We start from the raw sequence: 12923 nt of genomic DNA, 5'->3' as shown, positions 1-12923 counted from the left end.
GTCTTAAAAATTTCAAGTAGTAAGTACATAAATTGCCTGCCAACTTAAGTAAGCTTACAACGAAAAATAAGTGAGTGGTTGCGATATTTAAGTATCAGTTAGTGGCTTTAATTAAAATCTATGTAAGTTGTTTTGTATGTATCTCAAAGTTTTAAATTTCCAAAGTGATATAGGTAATTAAATTTTCGGCCACCTCAATTAAGATTACTGTGAAAAAAATGAAGTAAATGGTTGGAGTCAAAATCACCAGTTGGAATCAGATGGGATCTATCCAGTTCTTGAGGTAGCAATATCGTTCACCTAATTAACTATTTCGTTTACTTTTGTCTTGTTCAAAATGTACTTCAACTGGTAGTTTAAAATGGTCAGTGGAACAGGATCTAAAATCTGGACATTTTTTCCTCTTTACCACTCAATCAGTCTTGTATTTCGACGTTTTATCTTTAATTAAATTTATCATTAAGAAAAAATTTAGCAAAGCATAAGCCTTATTTTATCGGAGAGCATCTCATGTGATCACTAATTAGAGCAAGCATATTCCCTTTAAGAGAAGTAAATTTAACGTTTTCTAACCACGGTTTACATAAACAACAAGCATAAAAAATTGTAGCGTACTATTCAAAGATTTTAAGTTTTATGTGCTGAAAGATATAAAAAATAATTACAAAGTTATATTACTAGTATTACAATTAAATATATATAATAAATATTACATAGCTAATTAATTCATATTAAAAAAGATAATTAACCTGCTATTCCCTACGTATTATTACACCCAATATGAACGGAGGAAAATGAAATTCCTTTGTTTTTCGTCTTTTCTTTTTGGTTTTCACACGGCAATAGTAATAAATAAGGACTACTGTTAAGTAAGATAGAAGCACAGCATCTCTACTCGAAACTTTGCTTTCTGCTGGTCAATCGTCGCTATTAATAGTTTGACATCTGATCTCAAAGCATCAATTCTTGATCTTATTGTCATCGAACCTTCTAGAAACGACAAATCTTCAGTCTATTTTTTCTGGGAAATATTTACGTGTCTCGTTCAGAATCCATCCAAAGGAGCCGAACAATTAATTTGGAAAATTTATTATTTGAATAATGTTTGGTTGAGTAATCCTTCCGATTGTACTATTTGGTGCCGTTGACGCCGCAACTTTCAACTTGAGAAAGTTGTAGTTCTCCCTTGTTTGAACAAACGAATTAACTTTTGCTTAGATTTTATATTTGTGTAAAAATTTAATACTTTTCATAGGAATTAAGAGTTCACCAATCTCCCACAGTAAGCAGCAGACTGTAAAATCAAACAGTATAGGAAACCAGATTCTCTATATGTTCCTATAGTAAGACACCGCTTGAGGTAGCGTGCCTTCGCCCCTGCTCGTACTAAGGCCCCATCAAAGCACCTACCACCAGAGCCATCGAGACCTCGTCCCCCCGGATCTGGTTCGAGCTCCAAGACCTCAGAAAGCATTATCAAACGTCTGCACAAGACTAACAAAGGGCCGTGATATCCGTGCCCAACCGGATATACGGCGTAGATCTCACCCGTATCGGCATCAAATTAGTGATTAATGAAAAAAGAGATTTTACGTACTAGGAATGAAACTCTCCTACTATATAAAGTGGATGATTTTTATTCAAGAGGGACACTGTAATACTCATATCAAGGCAATATACACTTGTTTTCTCTGCTTTTAAAGTTATTCAAAGTTCTTATTTTTGCTAATAGTTCTTCATAAGTATTTGGCATCGAATCGAGGGAAGACCAATCACTAAGCTCAGATTCGAGCTCGGACTTAACATCACGACTGGTTTGGTTATTTATTTTATCTTTAATGCGCATATCTAACATTATCGATCACTTGTATTGAACTAATCCACATATCCTTAAACTGCGTATAAATTCAATTATTATCCATTTTAAAGGGTAAACAGTTTAACGTCCACCGTGGGGCTAAAGATAATAGTGATGGCTTGATACAAATTTTCATAACATACTCTATTTTTTTTCAATCCACTAGGCAAACGCCTAGGGCTAGTTTTATTTATAACCATATAAAATACGAAATACAATGTCATGATATCCTATGAACGGAAAGAAAGAAATAAAGTTTGAACTTAACAAGTATCCTATTATCAAAATTGAGTTTTGCCCTCAACATTGACGTCACATTAATGCTATTAAGCTATTCAGCATCCACGACTGTGCATGTGAAAGGCATAATGCAACGTTCCTTCTTTAAAGCATTCTGTACTTTGATTCCATATCGAGTTCCCTCCATTCTCCATAGTAGACTCACATGCTCTCCTCGAGGTACGTTTATCAACTTGTCTTGGCGTGCAAATCCATTCGCAACTGTCGTTCCTCCATGTTCGATCACGTTTCAGCTGCCATTATTCGTTCGTCCATGCTGGTTGCACTGCACGACATCTGCTCGTTGCCCACATCTGCTGTAGCACGACATCGAAGACGCCTAGTTCAAGACTGCTTTGAAGCAAGTGAGATACAACATGTGTTGTCTGCCATGCCTTCCATATTAATATTATTATAAATCAGAAAAAGCCACAAAGCACATTTCGATGTAGCTGCCTTCTTTTCGTGCTTAACAATTTCAGCTGTTGTGTTTACTTTCCTTTGCGCGTGCATTACTTTCGTTAGTGTCGATAGCATTATGCACCTATTCCCATTCTTGTTGTTGTTGTTCCTGCTGTAATCTTCACTCCCAAAATCTCAAAATCAGCACACTATTTGAAGATCGAATAGTTATCCCCTTGCTGCGTTAATTTTGCTGCATTCATTTTGCTGCGTTCAGTTTTCCCGTTGCTGCTTTCCTGCTGTAATTTCCCCTTGCTGCGTTCAATTTGCTTCATTGATTGAGCTCATGAAGACAGCTTTGTGGAAGCACGTGAGCTCCACCTACAGCAGCATCATAAAGAAATATATCCCATGTTACCTTCATCCTAGAGTATTGCATGCTTTTATGTATCCTAGATAACTTTTCATGTGCATTCCACTTTTCCATTTGATTCCTTTGCTCACCAGCATGAGTTGTCTGCCATGCCTTCCATATTAAACCTTGTGTGCACATTAAAATATTATTTAAGCCACACTCTATTTTTTTTAAGCAATCCACTAGCCATGACCTAGGGCTAGGTTTTATTCATAAAATCAAAAGAATACAATGAATTTGTCAGGAGGTCTTAAGCTATAAAAATAATAACAAATGAAGATTACATTAATCCTATTACCAATATTGAGTATTGAATTCACCATTGGCATCACAAAATGTGTAACTAATCTAGCCATATTTGTAAATGATATCCAGATCAAGGGTGAGTGCCAAAATGTCCTTCTGAGATCATAACCAATGTAACAGTGTTCCAGCTTTTCGCGTCCATCTGCCTCTACTTTGTTGTAGTTTTCCTCCGCCATTATGATATGTCTGCTTGATTTCCACTTCTGAATTCCTTCTTTGCATTTTCTGTTGTGTTGATGTGCTGTATTCTTGTTCCTTGTTGATCCCCTCCTGTTTGAAAAACCTATCCAAGGTTGCCCTGTGCCTTGCCTTGTCCATTTCAGTTGCAGCGAGCATTGCATGAGCTCCATTTCCTGAATGTTTCTTCTGCTGTAGTCCAAAAGTCGAGAACAGTACCAGCTTAATGACTGAGTACCTATGACTTCCTGAACTGTAATTACACTCCCCCATAATTCACTTGTGCTGGACTGAGTACAAAGTACTAATACCACCAGCAGCAAGCTCCTCATAAGGTTGTGTAAAATCCATGTAAACTGAAGATCTGCTAATCAATTCCCACTGTATGATGTCCAAGATTGTTTCATCCAGTTGATCTTATGTACATCAACTGTCCACAATGTGTGTTCAGGTGTGACCCCAACCATTTGAGTGCTTCTTTTCTCGATTGCTTGCAGTTTTCCTTTCCTTGTGAATTTTTTTATGCTGTGCACCCCTGACTTAATATGCCATAATGATCTATATGTCCTGTTGCTTGATGTCTGAATTTTGTACCTTGGTTCCTCTAGGTTGTATCCTATTTCTACCTTCATTCCACTAGGTTGGGTGAAAATCACCAATACCACTAGTAAGAACTTCAGTGAACAATAGGGCCTAGAGACTGTTCCTGCAAAAAAGAACACTTTGTTAGAAATAAGCTTCATCATGCTCTCTTCAAATAGGATTTGAGCATGATGTTCATCATAGTAGCATCTTTGTTCCCCATCTTCTCTTGGAGTATATTCTGTTTTTCTGCCTATCTCCTTACCCTTCCTCATTACCTGCTCCTTGCACCCTAATATCATCCCTCTACTGCGTTCAGACAACACCAAATCATATGATAAGGTATCCTGTACTTCTTGAGGCCATACAGATAACCTGCAGCTGCAATGCTGCTGCACTTCATTTTTCCTCACCTTTTCATTTTTTGTCACCATTCCTTTTCCTCTAGCACCTGCCTGGCTCCCTGAATCCCAATGTGTGTCTACTACTCCCTCTCTTGCTGTGGATAGACCCCTTCCTTCCAACCCCTGAACTCCATATTACTCCCTATCCCTGAGAATGCCCTGCTGCTCAAAACCAGATTCTGGACCCTGCTTATTCCGCTGAAATGCTCCTCCACCTGATCCTTCCTTCTACATGAACTCCATGCTCCTATCCCCTCTAATAAGTGTACCCCCTGCTGCTGACATAGCCAAGATCAGGTAACCCATTTCGATTAGACATTCTGGGCTTTAAAGCTCCTGTTGTGACCTTATATTTGCTGAAAACCTTCAGTGACATCAGAAATTTCTGATTTTCTTCTGTAGCTATGTTTGGATTTGAGTTTCCTTCTCTGGGCTGAGTGCAAAGCACTAATACCACCATAAAAAGTTCCCTTAAGATCCAAAACATAGCTACAGCATTTGTACCTACAAAAAAGAAAAAATTGTTAGATAAAAATCTCATCATACTCTCCTCCAAAAGGATTTGAGTATGATGATGTTTATACAGACTCCTTTGATCCCCCTCTGCAGGTGATGTAGCTCCTCCACCTCTTCCTATCTCCTTGAAGCTGAGACTCTTATGTATGGACATTGTAATTTATCAGAGTTCACCAACTTTCTCCCCTGAACATCCAAATCTTCAAATCCATAACACTCCAACAAGCCATTGTCCAGGGCATAATTTGCAATGTGATCTGCTAACTTGTTTCCTTCTCTGAGTGTATGAGATATCTTAACATTAGCCCTCTTCATAAAATCCATAATCTCCTCTACCAGACTTCCCAAGACCTAAGGGGGCTTCCATTCTCCTGTAATCACTTTCTGCAGCACCATAGAGTCTGTGTGCAAGTCAATCAAGACATAGTCATGCTGTACACAAAATTTCAAAGCCTCAGAGATAGCTTTAGCTTCAGTAACTGAATTTGTGCCCTCTTGGATCTCTTTGCCACATGCATACAGGACATCACCCTCCTCATTTCTAAGGACAAAACCAATTGAAATCCTTCCCGGATTACCTCTTGAAGCTCCATCTGTGTTGACTTTCACCCAACCTTGTTCTAGAAAATCCCAATTCACCTTTGTATACCTGAGATTTGGTGTGAACTGCTCCATCATCTTCAACATATCTGGCCACCTATGAGAAACCTGACTAATTCCTGACTTCCTTACTTTAATCAATGACTGCAGAGTAGAAGAGATCTGGTACACCACCCTGTTAATAGTGACTGCATCTCCATATTTATAACTGTTTCGCCTCTTCCATAATTCCCATACTATGACTGATGGCAAGGCTTGCAAAATTGGCTTCAGTCGAGGTACTACATCTGTAGTCCAGCATTTGATAATTGCCTGGTGTAGTGTGAGTCCTTCTGTTACAATACCAGCATGCCCAAGGTAATACCTTCATACTTTGTTTGCAGCATATGATGTAAAAAATAAGTGTTGTGTTGTTTCCTCCAAAGGATCTGCACAACACCAGCACTTAGATGCCATCTGATAGCCAAGTCTTCTGAAAAACTCATCCAATGGCAGCTTGTTCCTCCATACTTTCCACATGAAAAAGGCTATATTAAATGGCAGACCTTTCACCCAAATTTTCTTATAAGCTGACATTGGTTCAGCTCTGTTCCTCACATACTACCATGCTGTTCTAACACTGAACTGACCCTTTGATTCCAAACTCCAAACAGGTACATCCAAGACTCCTTAAGCTGCAGGTGGCTGAAGGTTTACTATGATGTGTTCTGCAAATTCTTCAGGTAATATTTCATAAAGCCTTTGTGTATTCCATTCTCCTCCATCCACCACATCCCACACATTATGGACTGATTCATCAACTCCAAAATTTTGAGGAATCAAAATATACAAAGCCCCTAACCTGTCCAGTTGTCATACTAGAACAAAGAAGAACCCATCCTTAGTTGCCAAATGATCAGGTGTTCAACAAGGTCTCTACACTCCAATATCTTTCTCCAAACATGTGATTCTTTTCTCCATGGCACTACCACTGAATTCATCTTTTTGCAATACTTCTGACTCATCAATGAGCTCCGCAGACTAGGTTTTGTTCTATATTTCCACCACAGTTTGCAGAACAGGGCTTTTGCTACATCATGAAGGGACCTAAAACCAATACCCCTTCTTCCTGTGGCATACATAAGGTACTCCATGATGCCCAATTCCTGTTGTTACCTGTTACTGAACTGCTCCAGAAAAATTGAGCAAAAATCTTGTGAAGTCTATTAATCACATATGCAGGTGGATTGACTGCAGATAACAAATGAATTGGCATACTCTGAAGCACATGGGCAATAAGAATTTCCCTTCCCCCAATAGACAATAGCTTGCCTTTCCATGATTGTAATCTGTCCAATACCTTAGTAATCATTGGCTGATAATATTCCATTTTCCTTCTTGAATAAAAAATAGGGCATCCCAAATACACAATTGAGAATTCCTGCCTTTTAATTCCTGTAACTCTCTCCACCTTCTCTGCTACTTCACTATCAGTCCAATGATGGAGATACACAGCTGACTTTGCCTTACTGACTAGCTGCCCAGATGCTTCTTCATACGCTGCAAGTACCTCCATTATGTGCCTAAGGGAGGTGTCGTCTGATGAGGAGAAAATAATTGTATCATCTGCATATGTAAGATGATTTATCTTTGGGCTCCATTTAGGTAAACCATATCCACAGAAATGCAAATTCAGATGCAGAGCATTAAGACCCCTTGAGAGTGCTTCAGCAACTAAGATAAACAAAGTAGGAGACAGAGGATCTCCTTGTTTTACCCCTCTTGATGATTTGAAAAAACCATGTGCTTGACCATTTATCAGCACTGAGTACCAGTTATTTGAAACTATGCCAATAAATCTTTCAGAGAATCCCATCTTTCTCAGAACCTTAGTCAAGAACAACCAAGAAAGCCTATCATAAGCTTTGGTCATATCCAGCTCCAATACAACATTTGGACCTGCCTTAATTCTTAGTCTCATATTAGTGACAATCTCTTGAGTTAACAAAATATTTTCCACAATGCTCCTCCCTTTAACAAAACCAGCTTGTTCTTCAGATATCAAATTAGGTAGCAGCCCCACAAGCCTTTCATGGATAACCCTTGACACTACCTTATTAGTAAAGTTACTGAGGCTGATTGGTCTAAGATCTGAGAAGGTGCAAACTTCTTTTTTCTTTGGAAGCAACACAAGGTTAGTATGGGTCACACATTTTGGCAATTCATGCCCATTAAAGAATGCTCTCACCATGTCAAATAGATCATCTCCTATAATATCCCAACATGACTGATAAAATTTCCCTGTGAATCCATCTGGGCCACCTGCACTGTCTCCATTGAGCCCAAATACAGCTGCCCTTACCTCATCTAACGTTAGCTGCTTGATCAAATCTTCATTTTGGCCTGAATCTATCAATGAAGGAACATGTATTATGATATCAAAAGATGTAGGTGCTGCAGATTCTGAGAACTGATCCTGAAAGAATTGAATTGCATCTGCAGCTATCTCCTCTTCTTCTTCTATCCACATACCCTGACTGTTCTGAATTCTGGACAGTTGCAGTTTCTTTCTTCTACCTCTAACTTGCACATGGAAAAATTTAGTATTCCTGTCACCATCTTTAAACCAGGACATTCCAGATTTTTGCTTCCAGTATTTTTCTTCCAATGCTAGATATCTGATCAATTCAACTTGTACCTTTTGCAACCTTTGTCTGTTTTGTTTTGTAGGGTTAGCTTCAAACTCTGCTTCATGCACAATTACAACCTCCTCCAAACTAGCTATTTTTTGAAATATGTCCCCATATGTTGATTTACTCCATCCAGATAGAGCCTTCTTGACCTTCTTCAGCTTATGATTGAACAGAACATATGGGTTTGCACTGAAGTCAGCATTCCAGTTCTGCTTTACTACCTCTTTGAATGAAGCATGTTCCACCAAAAAATTCGGAAACCTGAAGGGTTTCTTGACTGGGGGATTCTTTATATCACATCTAAGCTGCATAGGGCTATGATCAGACCCTATCTTTGCCAAATGTTGAACTTCAATACCTGGAAAAATCTGCTGAAATTCTACATTGGCCACACATCTGTCTAGCCTTTTGAAAATACAATCCTCCTCTGCCCTGCCATTCCACCATGTGAATATACTACCCTTAAAACCAAGATCTGACAGGTTACAAGTATTTATACAATACCTGAAATCATCTATTTCATTCAAGTGTACTGGAAGACCTCCAAATTTTTCCTCCTCATCCCATATAACATTGAAATCACCTCCTACCAACCATGGAATAGTCATATCTGATGCCATATAATACAATGAATCCCACAGTTCAATCCTTTCAATAGCATCACACTTAGCATATACCAAAGTTAGAACAAATTTCACATGAGTCTCAGAGTGATATAGCCTTAGAGTTAACTGCTGCACCAAGTTATACATAACTGTAACCTCATATACTTCATCTATGAAAGCCCAGATCTTATTTGATACATTAGCAATCGCCTGAGCAAAGCCTATTCTGTTTCTATACTTTTCCAAAGTTCTTGCTTGTTGCATAGGCTCCATTAAACCAATGAAATCATAGTGATTCTTTCTATGTGATTTGATCAGCATCTCAAATGCTTGCTGAGTGTTAACTGATCTAATATTCCATATGAGAGCATCCATTACTGTTTGGATAAAGAAAGTGACAAATTTCTCCTTGTTTGAACTCCTCCTACATGCACAGTTGGGTTCTCTTTCTGATGTTTCTTCCTCCCCTTTGCTGCAGATTTGGCCGTCTCAATGATTATGGGAGACAAATCACCTTGCCTGGCTACATTTTGGAAATTTTGAGTTGTGGACTCTTCATCTAGATCTTGGCCTGCCCTTGCATCTTTATCTTCTACTTCCTTAAACTTCTGAGCATCAGCAACACTAACATCATGCTTGTGTTGCAGATTAGGAACCAAAGTTTGCTCTTTCATATCCTGCATTCTAGATTGTTCCAAGTTACCAGTTACAACTACACCATCCCCAGTTCCTCCTGAATCAATTGCATCCATGCCAACTCCTTCTTTTATATGTAACTGATCTGTGTTGCCTTCCTGAATCTGTTTTGTTGTATGTTGTTCCTTTGCATCAATTTTTTCCTTTGGGACAGCTGTTTCATCATTGCTGTTGTCCCTTTCAATTTTCCTCTTTTCTGCAGCAATTTCTTCTTTATTTGTGACTGTAACAGTTTCCTCTCCATTTACACTTTTTTCCTCTTCTTCTTTTTCTTCAAGAACTAGTTCTTCATCATGTTTAGCCCCTACAGGAACCTCATTTTCTTCTGAATCATCTTCCCTTTGTTCTGACCAAAGTTTACCTCCACTCCATTGTACTCTCTCCTTCATCTGAGGAAGGAAATTCTCATTTGTTTGGATTTCTGGAATGTTGGCCATCTCCATTTCAACCATTGTATCCTGTGAAGGAGTGTCCTTACAAGATGTGTTGACTCCCACCAATGTATTGCCTATGAAGGTCCTTTGGACCCATTGAGCTGTTGTTTTCTTGGGTTTATTAACCATTGCCTCACTTCCTCCATTAGTTGAACCTATACCAGCTGAACTTCTATTAAACTCTGGAGCTGCAGGATTAAGTTTTTCACCCTCATTGCCTATCTGCTGTTTTTGCTGAAATGCTGCTTCTTTTTTCCTTCCTGCTGTACTTCTCGGAGTTGTCTGCACCTCACCCGTTGCCATTTGATTACCATTTCCACTTTGAGTATTATATTTTCCATTGCCTTGCTTTCTTTTCTTTGAGGGGGATGCAACATCCACATGACTAATTTCCTGCACCTCTTCTATGATTGCCAACTCTTTACCCTGCACTTCATTAGATTCATCATCACCTAGTGCTGCAAATTTGTTTGTGATCTGCACCTGCTAATTGTTCATGGTCACAGTAGCATTTGTTTTAACAGGCACCATTTCTTTCCCATTTTTTGTACCTCCTTCATTTACTTTCTCCTTCGCTTTGCCTCTATTATCCCGTACCTCCTTCCATTTAGCACTTGGATTGCCAACTACCTTACCACTTGACAAGATCATCAAAGGACCTGCCCCCTTACCATGTTGATTATTAGCAACCTTGTCAGTCACATTAATGTCCTGTTTCTCATCTGATTTCTTTGGTAACAATTCAGGATGTAACCTCCAACAATCCATCATATCATGCCCTTGCAATTTACACTCCTTGCAATATTTAGGAATGTAATCGTATTTGATGTTCACCCACTCCATTCTCAAACCACCTGAATCATCATCAATAATATCCATTCTCACTTTCTTTGGCAGCTCATCCAGTAAATTCACCAACACCTTCACACGAGCACAGCTAGGCCTCGTCTTTTTAATAGTAGCCAAATCTAGGTGTTGTGGAATTCCTACTGCTGAAGCCAAAGAAAATAAACATTCTTTGACAAAATAAGTAGGCAACAGATTAGGAAAAGAAATCCAAGCCATAACCTTAGGTGTTTCCTCTCCAATTTTAATTTTTTCATCATAAATCAAGGTCCTTAGCTGATACTCCTCCCCATACTTGTCTTTAACATGATAAACACTTTTTGAAGAAAAATCAACATAGTCTTGCCATAAAGTCATACGAATTAGAATGTGCCTGTCACATAAGAATCCAATACTACACTCACCCTTAATTCCACATTGCAATAAACTATCCGACGTATTTCATTAATATCAGGCCAACCATAAGAGAATTTGCACACAATTGCATACTGCAACCCTTCAATTATATTCATTCGTCGAACCTCAGCTTCAGTAAAGAACACAGTTGGCTGTCCCTGAAAGATTTTAACTCGTCGAGGTGCAATTGGTTCCACAGACGCAGCAGCAGTAGTCTGCATGGTACTGTTCATCGGAGGCTTCAGAACTTTCGCATAATCCATTGGTTTTTGGGTATTATCTGTGGTCGTCGATGGCTGGGGATTGTTGGGGGGTGGTTGTAGAGGTGGCCCCGCCACAGTAGGTGGCTGACCACCGGCCGGATTGGCCATGAGAGCTCGAAACTCAACTTTCTCTCTCTAATCGCCTTTCTCGTTGCCCTAGCTAGTTGTATGCACTTAATGGTACCAAGAACCATGATAGCCATACTCTATTTTATGCTTGTTCTTTGAGATATTAATTTCAGGTCGACCTAAAAATGTCAAACTCTCAATCTGCTCACTTGAACATTGATGCTGAGTCTGGCCATCATGGCGAAAACAACAATATGGTGCCTAGAAACGAGGTGCCCCTTACTTATCCCAACGGAGTCCCAATTGCAGACCCAGTCGATGCCAACTCGAATATGTCCATCGACGCCAACCTGCCGACCGACCCTGAGAACAGCGTTCGTGGAGGAGCCCGACTAATGGCTCGAGGTACGATCGAAGGTGAAAGCGACGGGATCAATCTGCGGGTGATCTTCGAAACGTTACAGGCCCAACAGGCAGTGACAACACAACTGCAGAATCAAATCCACGTCGCCATCAGAGTTGAACCCCGAACCGTCCCAGGAAAATGCTCGAAGAAATGAGCAGGTCATAGAAAGGCCGGATGAAGCTGAGTGTAGGACCAACCCCGAAATAATGAAAATCCTTGAGGAAATGACAAAACGGATAGAATCAAGGGAGAAGAAAATTGAGGCTAACGACAAAAAAGTAGAGACCTATAACTCCAGGGTCGATCAAGTCTCAGAAGCGCCCCCGATATTGAAAGGCCTGGACTCCAAGAAATTTGTCCAAAAACCTTTTCCTCCGAGCGCGACACCAAAGCCAATCCCGAAGAAGCTTCGTATGCCCGATATTCCAATGTATAACGGAACCACGGATCCAAATAAGCACGTGACTTCACGTGTTCCATCAAGGGGAATGACTTAGACGATGACGAAATCGAGTCGGTTTTGCTAAAGAAGTTCAGAGAAACCCTTTCGAAAGGAGAAATGATATGGTATCACAACTTACCCCCAAATTCTATTGATTCATTTGCTATGCTTGAAGATACTTTTGTGAAAGCGCATGTCGGGGCCATCAAGGTCGAGAACAGAAATTCGAATCTTTTCAAGGTAAAACAGAGAGACAACAAAATGCTCAGAGAGTTCGTATCGAGGTTTCAAATAGAACGGATGGACTTTCTTCTAGTTACGGATGATTGGGTAGTTCAGGCGTTCACTCAAGGACTTAACCCCCGAAGCTCCTCAGCTTCGTAGCAATTAAAACAAAATTTTGTGGAGTACCCGATGGTAACTTGGGCAGACGTCCACAACAGGTACCAGTCAAAAGTCAGAGTCGAGGACGATCAGATCGGGGCCCCTTCTGGGTTCGTCTATCCCATCAGAACTAATGACAGATATAGAAAAGTCGTCGATCATAAGCCGAGA

Source organism: Nicotiana tabacum, chromosome 3, assembly GCF_000715075.1.
Source record: "Nicotiana tabacum cultivar K326 chromosome 3, ASM71507v2, whole genome shotgun sequence".
Taxonomy (NCBI): Eukaryota; Viridiplantae; Streptophyta; class Magnoliopsida; order Solanales; family Solanaceae; genus Nicotiana; species Nicotiana tabacum.
This window is presented reverse-complemented; position numbering follows the sequence as displayed.